The sequence below is a fragment of the Sphaeramia orbicularis genome, chromosome 12, assembly GCF_902148855.1.
Source record: "Sphaeramia orbicularis chromosome 12, fSphaOr1.1, whole genome shotgun sequence".
Taxonomy (NCBI): domain Eukaryota; kingdom Metazoa; phylum Chordata; class Actinopteri; order Kurtiformes; family Apogonidae; genus Sphaeramia; species Sphaeramia orbicularis.
Window position 1 is genome coordinate 15,773,914 of NC_043968.1, and position 22,725 is coordinate 15,796,638.

At 34.7% G+C, this 22,725-nt stretch overlaps 1 pseudogene; it reads left to right on the forward strand.

The window, feature by feature from the left end:
• Positions 1-506: 506 nt before the first annotated feature.
• On the forward strand, positions 507-21,407 carry LOC115430479 (aquaporin-3-like; annotated as a pseudogene).
• Positions 21,408-22,725: the final 1,318 nt, after the last annotated feature.

Sequence of the window (22,725 nt, forward strand, 5' to 3'; positions counted from 1 at the left end):
TTACATTGCCTGCAACTGCTACACCCATCATAAATAAGTAACATAGCACAGGACGTTTTTGTCTTATTCCAGTATGAGTACTTTTGTGGGAGTTTCTTGGTGTTCTGTTCTGCTGTTGTGACGCACCAGTGAAGAGGGATTAGTTTGGAAAGAGGGCCTTTGTCAATATATGTTCCATTTGTTCCATAAAGTCTTAAACAGAAATTGGAAATGCTATAATCTTGAACATGGCTGATATGCTGCGAAAGACATACAGTTACCTTTTACACATTTATATTGGAGCTTTATCTTCATCAGTGGCTGTTATGAAGATAAAAAATGAGAGAATAAGAGGAGCATGAGTGAAAAATGGGTGGAAATGTGTTGTAGTGTGGCTTTTTCCCTTCTTTTTAAGGGAGGGATCCTTAGGAGACCTTGAAAAAAAAAAAGCTGATACACAGTCACTGACATGCATTTGTTGTTGGACCACAGAACCAACCTCAAGATAATCTTATAATAGCCACACCATGGGAAAACAAAGAGATATTCTGGAGAAACTGGCAGAGACCTTTCCTGTCCAGCATGTGCTCCTTCACCAGGCCTTGGCAGAATGCCTGGGAACCCTGATACTGATGGTGAGCGCACAGTATTTATGTTTAGTAACAGAAAATGGTAAATTTAATTGGTTTTAGTAGATCCAGTAGATTTTTTTTTAATTCTGATCACTGACTTTGGTTTAATTAATTTCAATGTAATATAAAAGTCAAGTGCATTCTGTTAATTAGTGAAATAAAACGAAATGAAGGTTATGTGCATCTATATTATATTATCCATACTCCATGCTTAAAAAGTCTCATCCACTGATGATGTAAAATTTCCTCAGATACACATGCACCCAGACACTTTCATAAAAAATATCCCCATTTATTATCATCTCATAATACTTTACAACATACAAGTCAGCCTTGAGTGCTTTGGTTGCGGCTGACTAATGAAGGCCATATGGATCTTCAAAAACAGGGTGTGAAGGCAGTCGCAGAACAAGCTGGGCAAGTGGTTATTAGCAAATATAGATAGAAAATGGGAGCACAAAGACACAGAAATAGTAATAAGGTGGTTGTGTGAGTGAGTAGAAGCATTTTATTGTAAAGAAACTGGTTGGCATAAAAATGATAGAATACTGTCTTTCTTCCATAACAGCAAATATTTTATATGTAATTTTCAAACCATTTCAAAGAGAATTCTCCATTCCACAAGCTTTTCAGACAAGAAAGTAGAGAAGATCTATTAAAAATGCCCTGAGGGATCCTGCATGGTTCTTGTCTAACATGTTTGTGTTGAGCTTGTAATCTTGTCCTGCAAGTCTTTAGGGTTTTGAAGACACTATAGTAAAGAAAAAAAAAAAAAAAAAAAGGTTTAGTCTCATCTTTAAAATGGATACAGTGTAAAACTTGCATTAATCCTTTTGATGCCCAAAAATATTTTTCACTGTGTGCTTTAAGATGTTTAAGTTCACCCATAAAGACCCAGTGCTACTTCTGTGGCAGTTCCCAGTTTAATTTTTCTCTCTATTGAACCTTTCTTAAATTATTTATCACCATTTATCATAATATCATCCTCTCTGTTTTGCATTTTTTTCCCAGGGAAAATCAGGTATTTTCCAATATTAAATTTACTGTTAATGGACTTTAATCATCATATTGAGATTACATTTGAGGATTCTTATAGCGAAACAGAGAAAAGTGACTTTTTCAGTCATATATATCATTAACTGAACATAAACCCAGTGTCTCTATCCACTGTCATTTATCAAACTCCATTGGCTTTACCGGTGATTCAGTGTTGTAGAAGATGATGGTGTTTCCACGTTGACTACGGAGCCTCTGAACGTCCAGATGGGTCATATCTGATGACCATGAAAAGATGGCAAACCATGTTTTACACCAGTTTTTTTTTTTTTTTTTTTTTTTTTAACATGTATTGATAGGATTAATGAATCTAAGGTTATTAAACATTTTAGATCAGTAGATGTTTTTGGTCACTGGTGTATATTTGGGTCTTTATGGGTTAATGCACTTAAAATCATGATCAGTTAGCTTCTTTTACCAGTTTTCTTCGTTTACTGACTCAGGGCAATCATGAACAATGCCAACCACCCACAGTGCTGTGCCCTAAATCAGCAGAGGAGCACCTTCAGTGACAGACTGCGCTCATTGAGCTGCTCCATTACAAGATATGCAAAGTTGTTTGTCCCTTGAGCAATAAGACTGTATGTATGGGAGGGGGAGGTGGGAGGAGACAGGAGGAGGAGTAGCTGGGTGGGGTTTATAGGAGGTAGAAGCTCAGGAACACTTCTGTCCTCTGTTTTTTTTTGTTTGTTTGTTTGTTTGTTTGTTTTTATTTTTTATGCTTTTATGTTTTATGTGATAGGTAGAAAACACGTTTTGTCTTCTAATTCTACTTTCTTTTTAATCTAACTCAGTGGTTTCCAACCTTTTTTGGCTTGTGACCCCATTTTAACATCACAAATTTCTGGCGACCCCAGACATTCAAAACAGTGACATTTTTTTTTGCTAAAATTAATTTATTTTTGATCAAGTAATAGTTTGCTATACTATGTTGCAAATAAACATTAATTTTAGATGACATTTAGTCTATATAATGTATATTATTATGGATGGGGGCAGAAAAGCCAGGTGTAGATGACTGCACAAAGTGAAAATTTTATTTTCCTTGGTCAGGATATGTGCAGTCAGTCCAGCTTGGATTTACAAGGCTGACAATCAAAACTGAACAAACAATACACTCAAACTATGAATTATGAAAGAGCTGCAGCATCTGAAACCGACCACAATGAACATTTGACAGATAAACAGAACCACAGTGCTCCAGTTTCAGCTTCACAGTTTGTCATGTCTTTTATGTATTGTGATTGTCTCTCTCAACTCACCATATATTTTTTATTAGTTATATTTTTTATTAATTTCTAGAAATTTCAGGCAACCCCATTGGAATTCCAGGCGACCCCAAGTGGGGTCCCAACCCTAAGGTTGAAAAACACTGATCTAACTTATTCTTAGCTACTTATACTCTGCATTTATTTATTGATTGATTGATTGTTGATGTGGTATGACTGTTTTTGTGGAGCGTATTTTGTATTTTGAATTTCCCCTTGGGGATTAATAAAGTAAATCTGTCTGTCTGTCTGTCTGTCTATCTATCTATCTATCTATCTATCTATCTATCTATCTATCTATCTATCTATCTATCTATCTATCTATCTATCTATCTATCTATCTATCTATCTATCTATCTATCTATCTATCTATCTATCTATCTATCTATCTATCTATCTATCCATCCATCCATCCATCCATCCATCCATCCATCCATCCATCCATCCATCCATCCATCCATCCATCCATCCATCTATCTATCTATCTATCTATCTATCTATCTATCTATCTATCTATCTATCTATCTATCTATCTATCTATCTATCTATCTATCTACACACAGACCAGTTTTTTTTTTACCCACATCGCCTCCTAATGAGTTGTGTGGTCTTATGTGAAACCCATCAATAGGCATCCATTACATTCTTGTAAATTAAAACAGGGGTATTTTATATGTACAAAACAACCTGCTATCCCTCTGTTTCTCATGGTACCCTACAGACAACAAAAACATCAGGAGAAGGCGCCAACAGTGAAACACCAGGCCATTTGTTATTCCATCCTCCAGCTGTGATGGAGCTGTTAATTCCGTCAGACCTTTGGCTTTGCTGGCAGCCGCATCCCCTCAGTGGTCAGAGTTAGCAATCCATTGATGAAAGCTCTGCAGGAGGAGTCACAGTGTTGTCAGCATCAATAGTCACACTCAAAGCCCACCCATAACATACACATAACCTTTGAGGTCAGAAAGACACACCCTGGATAGACCAAAAGCAAGGCTCAGCTAGATGCCTGACTCCAGGTCAAGCCACGGTGAGGCATTATTATTCTCTTTGAAGTATTTCTACTCCTGTCTTTCTAAAAAAAAACAAACCTAATCTCAGGATTTTATTTCCACTTGACTGCCTTTTCTGGGCTGGACCTTAAAGTATGCACGGGAACATTTTGCATAATAGCCGAAAATACTCAATAACAGAGTGTTCCCTCTCTATCCAGATTTTTGGATGTGAGCGGTGGCACAGCTGGTACTGAGCAGAGGTTCCACGGCACATTGTTTTGACTTTAAAACCATGTACCTCAATGATTTAGAAGACTCAAGTGCACTAAGAGAGATAAATGTTTATGTTCAGAACACGCATTCGAAATCTCCTCTGACGGGACATTTTAGAGACAATTGGACAGATTAGTCTTGCTAAATGACCCACATTTTACTTTTAAATTCCTTTTTTATGAGGGATTATCCAAAACAATGAGCTACTTTATATTGAAATAATGTTGGAATGGCAGTCAATTAAAGTGCGCTCTCTGACAGGACATTACTGTGTTTTGACCTAATTGAGATTACTCTTAGTAGCAGGTAAGGAAGGGCCCTGACCAGAAAATGGCTGAAAGAGACATACCTACAGTAATGACTGGACTGATATAGTTGTACAGTGTATATGTTATAGAGACAATCACATTTAAACTGAGATGTAAACTGATATTTTTACTGAAACTGGTCACTCAAGTGGCTCACTTATGTTGTAACTGTGAGGGCCGCACTTTGTATAATTTCAATGGACCCTTATACTTTACTTTAAAGGAAAAAATTAATATTGGTTTACGTATATGTTATTGTATATATGTGTGGATTAGATGCTGCTCTAATGTTAGACTCTCCTCCTTGCTGCCTGTTTGTTCTGTTATTGTAAGTATTTGTGTTATTTCATCAAAAACAACAATAACAATAAAAATCAAAATCAAAAAAGTTAATCTCAGGATTTTATTTCCACTTGACTGCCTTTTTTCTAGCTGGACCATAAAGTATACATGGGGAACATTTTGCATAATAGCAGAAAATGATCAATAACAGAGTGTTCCCTCCTCTATCCAGATGTTGGATGTGGAGCGGTGGCACAGCTGGTACTGAGCCGAGGCTCCCATGTTCATTGTTTTAACTTAAAACCATATAACTCAATGATTTAGAAGAACTCAGTGCACTAAGAGAGATAATGTTTATTGAGATTATGTTTAGTAGCAGGTAAGAAGGCCCTGACCAGAAAATGGCTGAAAAGAGACATACCTACAGTAATGACTGGATTGATGTAGTGTACAGTGGTATATGTTATGGAAAGAATCCCATTAAAACTGAGATATAAAATGATATTTTCCTAAAATTGGTCAAAATGGCTCAGTTATGTTGGAACTGGTGAGGCCAGACTTTGTATAATTTCAATGGACTCTTATACTTTACTGTAAAGGAAAAAATTAATATGGGTATACATGTATATTTGTGATATATATGTGGATTAGATGCTGCTCTAATGTTGGACTCTCCTCCCTGCTGTCTGTTTTTTCTGTTATTGTAAGTATTTGTGTTATGTTTCATCAAAAACAATAATAACAATGAAAAAACAAAAAAACAAAAAAGTTAATCTCAGGATTTTATTTCCACTTGACTGTCTTTTTCTAGCTGGACCTTAAAGTATACATGGGGAACATTTTGTATAATAGCAGAAAATGCTCAATAACAGAGCGCTCCCTTCTCTATCCAGATGTTGGGATGTGGAGCGGTGGCACAGCTGGTACTGAGCCGAGGCTCCCACGGCACATTCCTCACTGTCAACTTTGCTTTTGGGTTTGCTGTGACATTGGGCATCCTTGTGAGTGGACAAATCTCAGGTAAGAACATATCATATATTACATTTATGTTGAAATGCACCTATTTTTACTGTAATTGGTGTGATTCAGGAGGTCACAAGAAGATGTCATTGCAATCAAGAAAGTGAAAAGTAATCGCAATAAAAGGCAGGGTTCAGTTAAAAGAGGGATTAAGTCATATCTTATGTGGATACTTGCAGGTGTGCAGATAAAGATTGAGGAGAAATATTAAACTGTGAGACTGTTCACCTTCACCCACACCTCCCTCAGCTGAGCTGTTGATTGGAAAGAAGCAGAATAAATGAATAAATCACACCTCAGAAACAGTTTTTTTTTAGTAAATGTTTTTCATTTACACAAAATATCAGTCAGTTCAGTCTATGTGATTTGGTGGATTGAGTTGCAGAAAAATATTATAATATTGATAATTATTGTTTTGTTAGTGTACAATCACCTTCAGATAACAACAGTTGTGTATTTGTTACTTTAGAATGAGCCGTTGATACCTACAGAGTTAATGAATCATCTCCATGTTGCACTGCTATATTTCTTAAGTGGCTCAGAACAGACTTCCTGTTTTCTTTTTTTTTTTTTCTTTTTCTTAGGGTTTTTTTTTTTTTTTTTTTTTTTTTTTTTTTTTTTACAGAGGTTGATTTTTACATTACAGTTTTTTTACAATTGCTAAAACATGTTTTTTTGAAAGATGCACCCCATTTCTCAAAACTATACACACAAACCCCAAGGTATCTATCTGTCCGTCCATCTATCTATCTATCTATCTATCTATCTATCTATCTATCTATCTATCTATCTATCTATCTATCTATCTATCTATCTATCTATCTATCTATCTATCTATCCTTCAAAACTGAATAAACAAATTTCGCTGTCTCACGTATTTTGATAATAAAGAAGTGTTTCCTGCTGTTCTGTTTGTTGCGTGTATTCCACCATTATATCACATCAGTGGTGGCGTTGCTGGGGAGCTGGCAACTCACCCCAAAATAAAAAAAAATTTAAAAAAAATACTTTTTTGCACTTCTTATGCAGAAAGGACACACTTGCTAATGTGCCCATCAGTTCCAACTTTTCAGTAATGGTTTTTTTTTTTTTTTTTAAGTGTTCAAGAATTCAAGTGATTCTGCCAAATGGAAAACACAATTGAACTTGTTTTGACTATTGCACTTTTGACCTCATTAAAAGTAGATAATGTGACAGCATCCACTCAGATGCTAATTATTTTTAAGCCAAATAGTATAATACAACTTCATTTGAACTTAAGTCAGTTGCCACACTGTATTGAACTTCCTGTCACTTCTACAAGCTAATTTTCCTCAGTTGCTTTGGTACATTTCTCTGATCAGAATTGAAAATCTCAAAACTACTTGTTCAATCTTCACATCATTGTGTCACTTGTGCACATCAAAAAGCAGGTTCTCATTTCTTTGAACAAGTTCTGTACTGTTTCCTACATTATCAACTGCTTATGTCATGTTGATCAGTATTTATTACAATTGTCTCACCCCTACAACATTTAGGCATTAGTTCATCGCATAAGACTTCACATGCAAAATGGTTGAACAAGTTGTCATAACATGTCAAGTATATTTCTATACATTTCCATTACACTTTTTTTTTTTTTTTTTTTTTTTAATAAATCTGTCCTGAATTGGTAAATTGCTCCCAGGACACTATTTACAATTTAGAAGCTAACACAGACACAACTGAACACACACGATGACTGACAACCAGAAAACACACAGGATGTCTTGTTAGGAGTTCGCAGGAAGCAAAAAGAGGAAGAACTGCAAGATCTAGGGCCATTTTTAAAGGGCCGGGTAATCTGGCTCCACCAATCCGCAGCTTCACCTGCATGGAAAACAAAAAAAGACACAAAAAACCCAGCACCCGTGCAGGACTCGGGTGGGAATACAACAGTATCTCAGAAAATACACATAAATAGACATATTATGATCCAGGGTCATAACACGAGAAATACTGTTTTGCAAATGTCGAGGATGATTTTAGAAATGTACCAAAGCGACTGAGAAAAACTTCAATTCCCATCAGCATAACTCAGCCATTACTACTTAAAGCGTAACAGTCATGAAACATCAGCAAAAGGTAATCTGGTGGTTTACCTTAGCGATGTGTTTTGCCCGATAAATGATGGTTAGAGGCAGAAAAGTGTAGCAGCTGACTGGACAGAAGAGTTGAAAAGAGACTCGGGAAAGAAGGAGGAGGCACTTACCACAAACGATGTGATCTCTAATTGAAAGGAAAGTGAGCAAGTCAATCCGAGTATATTCTGTCAAAAGCGACGACACTACAAAGGGATCTGCAGTTCACTTATGCTTACTTCCTCAATACCTTTATAATAAGACTGTCCCTCTCTAATACACACCGCAGCTGAGAAAATAAGCTCTTATAATTAGATATCTCTTTCCCTGACATGATTAAGGTGTGAATACAAGCGAGGCACCCACATGAGAGTGCCATCAGAGCACTTCTTTTCCCCTTCAAGGTTAGAAAAAAAAGACTACTCTCTGAATCTTTTCATCCAACCAATTTAATTTGTGTCACACAGACCTTCCATCCTAACAGGACTTTACTGAGACCACAATTACTGAATCTACTGCAGTTGGAAACGTCTTTTTTTCTTTTTTTCTAACTGAAAGAAAAGGGGACACAGAGGGGTTTATGCAGTGAAGATAAAGGCAGCCTCCATGTTTTGGTTTTCTCATTAAAATCATCATAGATAAACAGTAAAAATACACAAATGTTTATATAATTTTTTCTCATCTTGTAGGCGGGTCATCTGAACTCAGCTGTGACTTTCACCTTGTGTTTACTTGGGAGAGAACCATGGAGGAAGTTCCCTTTGTTCTTTTTCTTCCAGACCCTCGGAGCCTTTCTCGGTGCTGCAGTTGTATTCGGTGTGTATTTTGGTATGTGAGACAGACCGAGGATTCTACCGTTCACCACTTAGCATCACAAATCTCAAGCTTGTAACTATGAGCATGTTGTAGAGCAGGGACGAGAATACAAGAGGCCCTTTAGACAGAACACTCGACTTGATGTTTGTTCAGATAAAATACTCTCCAAGGTTGTCTCTGCACTGCAAAGATACAACTACTGTATACGCCAAAAAAAAAAAAAAAAAAACTACCTATAAAACATCCCCTTTATTGCTGGTGCTTTGGGTGTATTTGATTTGGACTCCTTTGTGCCTTTCAGGTAGTGCATTAAAGGTTCAATGAGCAAGATGTAGGAGAGTCTACCTGTAACTAATGCCCTTTCCACACTCATACTCATATGTTTTCTAAACAAGTATTCCCAACTCCAGTTCCCCCAAAAAATTCCATCCCCACAATTTGCATTTTACAAAATACAGGGGTTGGACAAAATAATGGAAACACCTTCACCTCAAGATGATAATGCCCCAATCCATACAGCTAGAATTGTTAAAGAATGGCATGAGGAACATTCTAATAAAGTTGAGCATCTCGTATGGCCGGCACAGTCCCCAGACCTCAACATTATTCAGCATTTATGGTCAGTTTTAGAGATTCAGGTAAGACGTCGATTTCCACCGCCATCGTCTCTAAAAGAGTTGGAGGGTATTCTAACTGAAGAATGGCTTAAAATTCCTTTGGAAACAATTCACAAGTTGTATGAATCAATACCTCGGAGAATTGAGGCTGTAATTGCCGCAAAAGGCGGACCTACACCATATTAAATTATATTTTGTTGATTTTTTAAGGTGTTTCCATTATATTGTCCAACCCCTGTATCTCTGTACACAATCAATACAAATGAAAGACATAACAGTGTCAGACTGTGGATGCTGTGGACCTTCACATCCTGGACACCCCCTCTTCTCCCCCCTCCCCTCCAGAAGGAGTTTTAAGACACTAAGGGTGTTTTCACACCAAGGTTATTATCGTTAACGAAAACTAATAAAATGACAAAGACTAGAATTGAAAAAAACATTTTCGTTAACTGAAATAAAATCTATAATTAAAAAAAAACAAAAAAAAAAAAACGATGACTAACTGAAACTGTATTGCGTGCTTACAAAACTAACTAAAACATAAAAAAAATTGTGGATAAAATTCCCTTCGTTTTCGTCTTTTTCAATGTCAGACTGATACGAAATCGATTTATTTCGCTCTAGCAATTTTAGCTAGCGGCACCATACGACACTTGATGGTCCGTCACTTCTCATCACTTGTTGTTTAGAGTCGTCTTCTCGTCCCCACTCTACCTGGAAACACAGAGACTAAAGTTGGGAGAAAAGTTGGGAGTCCTGTCTGGGATTTATTTGAATATGACGGTGAAGAAGATAAAAGATACGACAAAACTAAAATTAATACTAAACTGAAACTAAAAACTAAGCATTTAGAAAAAAATTTAAAATAATAAAAATTAGCAAACCTGCTCTAAAATGAATTAAACTAACTGAATTAGAGAAAAAAAGTCAAAACTAAATAAAACTAAACTATAATGAAAAATCCAAAACTATTATAACCTTGTTTCACACAGCGTACTCGAGTCCGTACCGTACTTGTTCACACGTTCACACCTTTCCCATAGATGTTGCGTTCACAAGCCTGTACCGTGACCTGTGCCTGAGTACGAGTGGGTGTTACAGGGCCCAAACAGTAAGTGGCGTGTAGCGTGTGGAGGGAGTTCTGACGCTATCCAACAAACGCAGAAGTCAGACAAAGATAAACCTGACATCATCAACTGAGCAACTGTTCTGTTCATTTGTCTGCAATGGCGGCAGTACTTGTCTATCTGTTAGCCTGTTTGAGGAAAAGTGAAGGAGAGCGACCTTCGTTGTCCCTGATATATCACTGAGTGGTTCGGTCGATAAGGCGAGCCCATGCCGCACATGTCCGATGCTATTTCAGGAAACAACAGGAGTGTAGTCTATGGTCTCGTGGTGATTAGGTCACTTCCGGTCTTGGGTACGGATCACTTTCACACGACAGCATACCATGCTGGAGCCCACGCAGTCTGAACCCAGGACTACTTTATCAACTGGACTCGAGTACAGTACTCAAGCACGGAACGTTTGCATTCACACTAATGAAATTAAGTGGATTTTGGGGTCAAACGTACTTGGATAAGGACTTCGGTATGCTGTGTGAAAGTGCCCTAAAAACAAGAACAAACAGACTCAAGCGGTTAAATGTGCCCCCCCCCACCACCACACACATACAGTGACTGGACAATAACCCCTAGTCTAATAGACAGTGTAATATTTACCCAACCTCAGTGCAATACTCTCAACCCATGCACCTTTTTTCTGAATCTTACCTGGTATATATCCTATATTTCTGTAAAAAAATAACTTTCTTTATTGTGTATATCTTGTTTTTGCACTTCTTTGGTCTTCTGTACTTGTACTTTTGCTGCTGTAAACCTGGAATTTCCCCTTGTGGGAGTAATAAAGGCTTATCTTATCTTATCTTATCTTATCTTATCTTATCTTATCTTATCTTATCTTATTTAATGTTATGTTATGTTATGTTATGCTATCTTATCTTATCTTATCTTATCTTATCTTATCTTTTCTTATTTTTTCTTATCTTATTTAATGTTATGTTATGTTATGTTATGTTATGCTATCTTATCTTATCTTATCTTTTCTTTTCTTATCTTATCTTATTTTATGTTATGTTATGTTTCGTTATGTTGTTATCTTTTCTTATCTTATCTTATTTTATCTTATTTTATCTTATCTTTATCTTTATCTTATCTTATCTTATCTTATCTTATCTTATCTTATCTTATCTTATCTTATCTTATCTTATCTTATCTTATCCTTATTTTTATCTTATCTTATCTTTTCTTATTTTTTTCTTATCTTATTTAATGTTATGTTATGTTATGCTATATTATCTTATCTTATCTTTTCTTTTCTTATCTTATCTTATCTTATCTTATCTTATCTTATCTTATCTTATCTTATCTTATTTTATGTTATGTTTCGTTATGTTGTTATCTTTTCTTATCTTATCTTATTTTATCTTATCTTTATCTTATCTATCTTATCTTATCTTATCTTATCTTATCTTTATCTTATCTATCTTATCTTATCTTATCTTATCTTATCTTATCTTATCTTATCTTATCTTATCTTATCTTATCTTGCCTGTATTTGTTGTACATATTTCTCATCTGTAGCATGGAGTTATTTTTTGTATGTGTCTGTAGTTTTTGTACTACTTTAGTAGTACATGTATATCTAATTTTTATCTTGTAGTTTTCATACATTGATTACCTTTTTCAGTACTTGGTGTGATATTTTTTATACAGTCCTTTTTTGCACTAATTGTTTTGTTGCTAAACAGATTTTCATTGTTCCTGTGACAGTGACAATAAACAGGGTTCCCACGGGGTCTTAAAAAGTCTTAAAAGTCTTGAATTTATAAATCTGCATTTAATACCTTAAAAAGTCTTTAAAAGGTATTAAATTTGATATGGAAAGTCTTCAGTTCTTTTGCCATAAACTTGTTTGCTGTGTTGTGTTTAAATGTGTCTGTTAAATGTCCAAGCTGCAAATAAAGTAACGTTAGTCTGCTCAGTTCCACCAGTTCCAACCCGACGAGTTATGTTGAAATTAGGAACCAGTTATCGCTAACTTTGCAACCCCCGCTGAGAAATGACTCGCAACGGTGGGAATCAGTACATTTTCCTAAATTCTAGAAGACATGAATTTTTTGCCATAATGGCTGTCAAATTTGCATTAAATTCTCTCCAAAGTAGTCTTTAAAATGTCCTAAAACCTCTTAAATTTAACATGTAGAAACCTGTTGGAACCCCTAAATAAAGGTTCTATTTTATTCCATTCTATATAGAGAATTTAGTTTGTCACAAAGCTGAGCAGCAACAAAAACTTACATCATAAACTTAAGTTAATTTAGAAGAGTGTGTTTGGGTTGCTGAAGCACATTATGTATATTATATAGATTTTTAGACATACACCTATATTTAATGGTCCAGCTTCCTTACACAAAGTATATAAACTGGACTAAAAGGCTGTTTATATGTGAATGAGATGCCCAAACATAAGAGAAATATTTTCGGCCAAATATCTGTATTGTTATACAAGGGACACAATCACCCCTTGACTCACCCACTCCTACAATAGCTGCAAAAAACCTGAAATATCACCAGGCAACACTCTAGGGCCTTAAGAAAAAGTAGTACACCTTAACACTAAAGGCCACCTGCTATAAAACAGAAAATAGAGAAGAAAAGGAAATGTGTTCTGAGCTTCTGTAGAAGTACAGTAGTGCACCATGACAGACACCAGGCTTTTCTACTGTAGAGGCTCATTTTAACCCATGAAGACAAAAACATCCACCGTCGACCAAAAGCATCTACTGAGCTAAACTGCTGAGCCACTAATCCTATCTATACATGTAAATAACTGGTGTAAAAAACAGTTATTCATCTGTTCATGGTCATCAGATATGACCCATTTGGACGTTCAGAGGCTCCGTAATTACCGTGGAAACACTATCATCTTCTACAACATTGATTCACCAGTAAAACCCATGGAGTTGGATCAATGACAGTGGATGGAGACATAAGGTCAAGGTCAAGGTCAAGGTTACTTTATTTATACCCGTAGGTAGATTTGTTTTGCAGTCTAGGTGATTGCCTTGGCATTACAACAACACATACATTGAACATGCAAGACAGGCACTTGATCATGCTTACAGACAGGACAAAAAGACAGGACAAAAAGTGCACAGTGTTTCACCATTCATTGGTATAGCATCATGGATAAGTAAAAGAATAAAATAGATAAGATCAAATAAATAAAAACAAGATGCAACAAAACACAATAAAAACCAGAAAAGATAAAAACAATCCGGGATAAAAACCAGAATAAGAACATACAATTAAAAAAAAAAAAAAAATTAAAAATTTGAAGTCACAGTAATAATAACACTGGGTTTTTTGTCCAGTTAATGATATAGTTTACTGAAAAAGTCACCTTTTCTTCTGTTTTTCTGTTTTAATACAATAACCTTTGACTTTACTCTGAGCTTTTATGAACATCAAATTATCAGTCAATTAACCCTCCGGTATCCTGTCCAGCAAGGCCCTTACTAAGCACCAAGTGCGCCAAAAAGGCACACTTGTGGAATAATGTCGAAATTTTTTCTTACAGTTTGTTTTTAAATCGTTTACACTTTTTTCTATTTCATCAATTTGAGCCGTAAATAGAAATACCAAATGCTCAATAATTGTCACATTTTTTAACCCTTTAAATGCCGTGTTTGTAATGTAAACAAACCATTTTTTGGATGCAAAAAACACAAAAAAATATTATTTTTTCAATATACTACATAAAAAGTGGATCACATATTATTTGATTTTTGCAGCCTGGCATATATCAGTGATTAACTCCAACATTGGTTAATTTGCATTATTATTTTTGGTGCTAGGTCAAATGTACAAAAATACTAGCATCTGTCACCAAGTGTACGAAAAATGCACACCTATAAATAAAACTATTAAATATTATATATTGATTTATTTTGTTGCTCTAATTTGATTTTATTTTTGTAAATCAAGGTCAGCCCTAATCATCATACATATCAAATAATCATTCATTTTACATTTTTTTAACCTTTTAAATGATCTCTTTTCATGATGATGTCACTACATTTTTTGACGCAAAAAACACAAAATATGTTTGTTTTTTTCTTTTTCAAAATACTACATAAAAATTGGATTACATATTATTTGATTTTTGCAGCCTGGCCTATTTCAATGATTAACAACAACATTAACAATGTTAATAAATTAATTTAGACCCTCACCTCTCAAATGAAGCCCAGATATCAGTAAAAGCATGATTTATGCCTTAATGGCTTTCGGATCAAAAACAGTGGTTATAATAGAAGAAATAGTGTGTTTTAGTCACACTTGGGAGACAGATGCTAGTCTTATAATTTTCTTTTGTTTACATTGTGCAAATTTTAGTTGATGGCCAGAATTTTAAAGATCATGCACAAATGAACAACTTTTGAATTCTAATCTTATTTAAATTGTGAAAAATAATATGAAGTTTTTTAACACGAAGTGCAAAGTGTGCCTAAAAAGCGCACCCGGATACCGGAGGGTTAAACATAGGAAAACAGATGATTTTCACTGCAAAACAATGCAAAATTCAGAGGATAATATTATCATAAATGATGATAAATCACTTAGAAAAGGTTAAATAGAGAGAAAAATTCATTTGGGAACTGATGTAAAAGTCGCACTGGGTCCTTATGGGTTAAATAACATAAACACTATAATTCTTATTTCAGGTGATTATGAACTAATGAAAATACAATTATCAATCAATCAAATTTTATTTATATAGTGCCAAATCATAACAAATGTTATGTCATGACACTGTACATATCAAGCCGGTCGAATCCAGACTCTGGTTTTGAAAAACAATTCAGTTCAATGCAATTAGATCCCTTTAAATCCCTCAAAATGCACACATTCAGCATTTCCATCAGTGTAAGTTAGTGTTGTGTACATCCAAGTACTACTTCCTGTGCTTAAATATATAAACTACCCTGAATGAAAATACACAATAAACAGCTGCAATTTTAACATTCATGGCTGCATTTTTTTTTTTTTTTGAAGCTGTTATCTGGAGTCCCTGGGGGGCCACCAGTCACAGCGAAATAAAACAAAATGTTGCAGAAAAATGAATGGGCTGTAAACACTGACAAAAGCTAACATTATGTTTTGTTTCATCACTGTGTCATTTGCACTAAAATAAGAGGTCTTAGCTCAAGAACACATCTGGTATTCATGTATTCATTGATTTCTGAGTGTTTATATATGTCGCGAGTTTACTTAGTGCTACTGTGTGTTTGCATGATTACTTTGTTGATTTCCTCGTTTCACAGACTGTCAGTGTTGTTGTTTGCACATAAATCTGTGCTTGTATCTATTCCCATAAGAATCGGAGTAATAGTTATTTTATTCTATTCAAAGGTGGAGGCTCTTTAATCTTGTGTATTCATGTGAGCCATTAATGAGTAAAAGAGTGTGATAGCAATGAATATTTGAGTTTCTACCATTATTCATTTATTTATTTAATTATTTATTTGTACCATCAAAACTACTACATGAAACTTTTCAGACTACATGAAGTGATTTGTTAATGCTCTCACCAGATGCATTGTAGGATTTTGGCCAGGGAGAGTTCGATCAGGTAATAAACGTGTGGGAGAGGTTGTTAGAAAAGTGAGAAAATAGTGACAGAAAATCCACCGTTCACCCCATAACGTATCACTTCCTGTTAGTATTTCAAATTAAACACCTTCTCATATTCATGTAGACAGAACTTCATGTTTTCACAAGGCTTTTTTTGTGAAACAAAAACATATTGTAGAAAACTGACTGACGCGCTATTATTATGTGTGTTTTTAATTGTGTAGGCTAACTATTTATTTATTTTTCTGGCTATGTCATTTTATTCACATATTATGGCTATGTCACTTTTATTTAGCTTTTATTATTATTATTATTATTCTCCATATTTAACCTTACATCTCATTTGTATGTATGTATGTATGTATGTATGTATGTATGTATGTATGTATGTATGTATGTATGTATGTATGTATGTATGTATGCGAGCAACAGAAAAGATATTTTGTTCGGGATCAATAAAGTACATTATCTATCTATCTATCTATCTATCTATCTATCTATCTATCTATCTATCTATCTATCTATCTATCTATCTATCTATCTATCTATCTATCTATCTATCTATCTATCTATCTATCTATCTATCTATCTATCTATCTATCTATCTATCTATCTATCTAACAGATTGAGCGATCGATCGATGTGTTTGATGTTATTTGGACTTTGTATGGCTGCTATCTTGGCCAGGTCTCCCTTGCAAAAGAGATTCCTAATCTCAGTGGGACATCGTGGTTAAATAAATTAAAATAAAATGAAATGAATTGAAATGAAATAAAATAAAATAAAATAAAATAAAATAAAATAAAATAACTGCTGAACCAAGTTTTTTTTTAGGAGTAAATATGTGTTTGTTGTGGCACATCTATCTATCTATCTATCTATCTATCTATCTATCTATCTATCTATCTATCTATCTATCTATCTATCTATCTATCTATCTATCTATCTATCTATCTATCTATCTATCTATCTATCTATCTATCTATCTATCTATCTATCTATCTATCTATCTATCTATCTATCTATCTATCTATCTGTCTGTCTGTCTGTCTGTCTGTCTGTCTGTCTGTCTGTCTGTCTGTCTGTCTGTCTGTCTGTCTGTCTGTCTGTCTGTCTTCTTTTGTGGAACAGAATGGATCAAACTATCAAATATGATGTGAATTTTAAGAAGATGCACAAAAATACATTACATACATATACATTAGTCATATAAATTTGGGGTAGAACAATATAAGATAGGCTTCTTCCTACTCCATTTCGGAGAATGAAATAGTTGTATATTATGTGACTTTTTTTTTTTTCTTTTTTTCCAATCCAACTTTATTTGTAAAGCACTTTAAAACAACTGCAGTGGACCAAAGTGCTTTACAGAAGAAAAATTAAAACCAAAATAGAAGTAAAAAAAAAAAAACAGAATAGATTTAAAGACATAGAAACTGTACAAAAACGAAAAAAAGAAAAAAAAAAAAAGTGCTATACAGAAGAATAAATAAAACCCAAATAAAAAGAATAAAATGCAAGAATAGATTAAAGAGCCATACAATTAAAAACAACAATATAAATAAAATAATCAAATAAATAGAATAGATAAATAAGAACAATAAACCACTACCAAATAAAAAATATAGAATAAAGGTAATACCTTCAAACATCTCACATGGTTTCAAAAGCCAAGGAGAAAAGATGGGTTTTAAGAAGGGCTTTAAAAACAGACAGCCTGTCTGATATGGAGAGGCAGATCATTCCATAGTTTAGGAGCTGCTGCAGCAAAGGCACGGTCACCCCTGAACTTGTGCGTACTTTTTGGTACACTCAGGAGCAGTTTTTCTTATTACCTTCAATATTTGGAGGTGTTCTGTTTAAATTTGTCTTTTTTTATATATATATTTCATTCACCTTCACCCATAAACACCCAGTACTACTTTTGTGGCAGTTCACTAAAGAATCTTCCTCTGTTTTTAACCATTCTTAAGTGATTTATCACAATTAATTCTGATTTTATGCTCTGAATTTTGCATTTTTAAGTAAAAATCTGGTATTTTCCTATATTTAATTTAGTGATCATGTAGATGTCCATGAAGCTAAAAAATAAAGTTGAGGGTTATTATATTGAAAACAGAGAAAACTGAAGAAAATGTGACTCTTTTTGTAAAATATATCATTAACTGAACATAAACCAAGTCTTTTCAACCACTGTCATTGATCCACCTCCATGGGTTTTACTGGTGAATCAATGTTGTAGAAGATGATGATATTTCCACTGTAACTATGGAGCCTCTGAACGTCCAAATGGGTCATATCTGATGACCATGAAAAGATGACAAACTGTATTTTATACCAGTTATTTGCATGTATCGATAGGATTAGTGGATCAACAGGTACACCGTCATCTTCTACAGCATTGATTCACCCATCGAATTGGAATAACAGTGGATGGATACACTGGGTTTATGTTCTGTTAATTCTATTGTTTTGTTTTTTTTTGTTTTGTTTTACTTTTCTTCAGTTTTCTCTGTTTCCGATATAATAACCTTGAACTTTAAACTAAGCTTTAATGAATGTCTACACGACCAAGAAATGAGATATTGGAAAATACCAAATTTTCAATGAAAAACTCAAAAAAAGAGGATAATATTACAATAAATGGTAATAAATCACTTAAATAGGTTAAGTACAGAGAAAAATTAATTTGGGAACTGCCACAAAAGTATCACTGGGTCTTTATGAGTTAAATAAAGTTGTCATAATGTTTTGGTTTTTTTTTTTTCAGGTTTTTTTTCCATTTTTGATGCAAAGACTATAGATTCCTTTCATCTCAGGTTTATATTTATATCCATTAGCATGTTGCAAACATACCTCACACTGGGGCAGGTTGTTCTCATATCCAGCACTGAGGCTTCATCACTCATTTAGATCCAGATGTCACAGGGTGTAGAGTAATCCATAAAATATCCACTGTGCACTTACTGTCAAGATCTTGTCCTCAACTCCAGGAGTGGACAAACCTCTAGTGATGCAGAGCTGTATTTACTGTGTTTCTACCATCCACATTTTCTCAGAGGTTCTATTCTGTGATATCTTCACATGAATTTGTTGACATTTTAATTCATTATTTTCTCCAAAAGTAAAGTAAGTAAGTAAAAAAAATGTTTCATAGACACCATGTACAAATTTTCTCAACTAATGGTTTATAGCAGGGGTGTCAAACATGTGGCCCGCGGGCCAAATGTGGCCCGCCAAAGGTTCCAATCCAGCCCATGGGATGAATTTGCAAAGTGCAAAAATTCCACAGTCAAGGCTGTGGAACTCAGTTTAGTTCAGGTTCCACATACAGACCAATATGATCTACAGTAAAATAACAGCATAATAACCTACAAAAAATAATGACTATACTTTCTTCTGGGTTGATGTGAAAAAAATTATATTACACTATGTCTATAAATAATAACAAATTCAAATTTTTGTCTTTGTTTCAGTGCAAAAAATAACATTAAATTATGAAAATATTTACATTTACAAACTATCCTGTAACAATAAAATGTGAATAATCTGAACAAATATGAACAACCTGAAATGACTAAAGAAAATGAAACACAATTTTAACAATTTTCTGCCTGTTATTAAGTGTTTAGTGTCTTTGTAGATCCGATCCAAACTGCACTTGTAGAAATGATAAGTTGAGGCATAATATTGTTAAAAATGCACTTATTTTTCTTAAGAAATTTCATTTTTTTCAGGTTATTTAAAAATTTTTTTGTTTGGATAGTTTATAAAAGTAAGTACCTTCATAATTTAATGGGGGGTTTTTGCACTAAAACAAAGACAAAAATTTGGAGTTGTCACTATTTATAGGTTATTATGTTATTATTGTACTGGTCCGGCCCACTGGAGATCAAATCAGGCTGAAAGTGGCCCCTGAAAGAAAATGAGTTAGACACCCCTGGTTTATAGTTTCATGTGTTTAAAAAAAGTTTTTAACCCATAAAGACCCAAACATCCACTGGCGACCAAAACCATTCACTGATATGAAACGTTAAATACCTGTTGATCCATTAATCCTATCAATACATGTAAGTAATTGGTGTAACATACAGGTTGCCATCCTTTCATGGTCATCAGATATGACCCATATGGACGTTCAGAGGCTCTGTAGTAAACATGGAAACACCGTCATCCACTACAATATTGATTCACCAGTAAAACCCATGGAGTTGGATCAATGACAGTGGATGGAGACACTTATTTTGTGTCCAAAGTTAGTTCACAGTTTTCAGAAATTGTGCTATTTGAATTTTTGACAATTTTTAAAAAAAATATTAACCCCTTATAGGGCCCTCATAGAAATACTCTGAAATTTAAAAAAAAAAAAATCAATCTTGGTGTGTTATTGAAGGACATAAGACTTTATTAACTTGTGTGAATTTTTTCAAAATTTTTATTGTCATGTAGAAAATCAAGGTTAATGACGTTGCCATATTTGGTTTCTTGCCCATAGGTGGCAAAAAATAAAGTAAAAAAAAAATAAATAAATACAAGAAGTATATATAAAAATACAAGAAAAACACATGTAAGATGAAAAGAACATCACGTTCAGAACATTAGACCAACATAAGTGCTGATCCAGACCCCTGTCCACATCCACATGATCCCTTTGAACATCATTCCTTACATTAGTACCATTACTTCATGGTACCTAACAAAGCAGGTACACTCACTGTTCATGCAGAGGTGGACCTTACAGACCCTGGAGACCACATTGGACCTGAGATTGTTGACTCACTGTCCTCACTGAAACTGTTGCTGTCACTGTCTTGTTATGTGTGTGGAAATGACTGAAAATAGTCACTTGCCTGACAAAGGGTTAAACATGTGTCATCTATTCTATTCTATTCTATTCTATTGATATAATGATCCATATGTTTATGACTTATAACATGGAAAGTTACACATATCAATATAGTTACTGTTGATCATATGTGGACTTTCATTGAATTAGTTGAGTTCTCCTCCAGTAAAAGTCCCGCCCACTTCTATTGTGAGATTGATCTCCTGCATCAAAACCACGGGACACTAACAGAGACAGAACCTGACAACCTCACAAATTCAACTTGTTATTGATTCTCGACAGAACCTGCCGGTCAGATACAAGGCCACTGATCCTATTTTTTTTTCTGTTGCAGTGCAAACACCTACTGGTTTTTCGTGCCCATCTGTGCCCCCTTCCTGGGAGCAGTCGTCGGCGTGATGATGTACCAGTTAATGATTGGATACCATTTGGAAGAAGACAAACACAAGAAGCAGATGAAGGATGAAGAGGATGAAAGGTTTAGATGCTCCAGCAGGACATCCAGCGAAGATACATGAGGTTTTCAGAATATTTGTCTGCATCTAGCCTGCATTAGATAACATCTTTTACTTACACCTCCCAAGTCCTTCTCATTTTCATGTATGATTGTGACAAACACAGTGAGCCATCGGTCAGTTCAGGCATTGCACAGAAGCATATTTCAGAAAATGTAGGCACTGGAGAGTTTCTACTGCAGTATTTTCTGTTTGTTTTGTGGAATTCCTAAGTTGTTTTTGTCTCCAATCTCATCAAGCTGCAAAACAAATACCAGATTTTTCTTGCCTAATTGTTTTCAAGTTATGTCTGTTTCTTCCTCTTAACTCCGGCTAAGTGTAGCTTCAACTTTAATATATTCAGCGAAAATTGAATAAAACACACTCAAAGCACAGAATCATATTTTTTATTAATAAGTACTGTATTCAAAGCAGCTCTGAAAAGGTTTTGGGGGAGTTTGGGTTTCTGGTTATTATCAGCAGATGTACTCAAAAAGACTTAAAGGTGGAATAAGTGATTCTAATCCACTGTGTGAGGATGTGTTCATAGTCCAGTAGCTGTCCGTTCTGTAGTGTGTGTACACAGCTCTGGTCCTGTAAAATTGGAAAGACTTTTGCTAATCCAATCCAATACTGTTCCATCCACTGGGGAAAGCTAGACTTTCATTGTGGTAGAACAGCTTGAAGAAATCAGGGGAGGCAGCACAAAGAGTGAGTGAAGGGTTTGTACACAGGACTGTCACACAGCAGTGTCCGAGGGGAATCTACGAGTTTTAGACTTTGACCTTTCTACAGTTTTTCCTGTCGTTTAGCCGTTGGGTTCACATAACCGGTCTCTTGGGATTCTCTTGTTCCACCGTTAACCCATAAAAACCCAAAACTGACCAAAATTATCTACTGTACTAAAATGTTTAATAAATTCTGAACCACTAATCCAATCAATACATTTAAATAATTAAGGTAAAGTGTAGTTTGTCATCTTTTCATGGTCATCAGTTATGACCTATTTGGATGTTCAGAGGCTCTGTAGTTGCCGTGGAAACGCAAGGGGTATTGTCTTTGGTTCAGTTTGTTTGTTTGTTTGTTAACACTCTAGCAGCAAAACTATTGATTGAATTGATACCAAATTTGGTTAAGAGATTGTTAGTGATCTAGAATGGATCTCATTTTATTTTGGGAAAAGTAGGTCAAAGTTTCAATTTTTTATGAATTTTTTAAAATCTTTTTTCTCCCCATTTACTTATAATGGGTGAAATTTCACATGTCTGTAGCAGCAAAACTGTTGGTTGACTTCATACCAAATTGACTTTATAGATTGCCAATGACCCAGAAGGGATCTCTT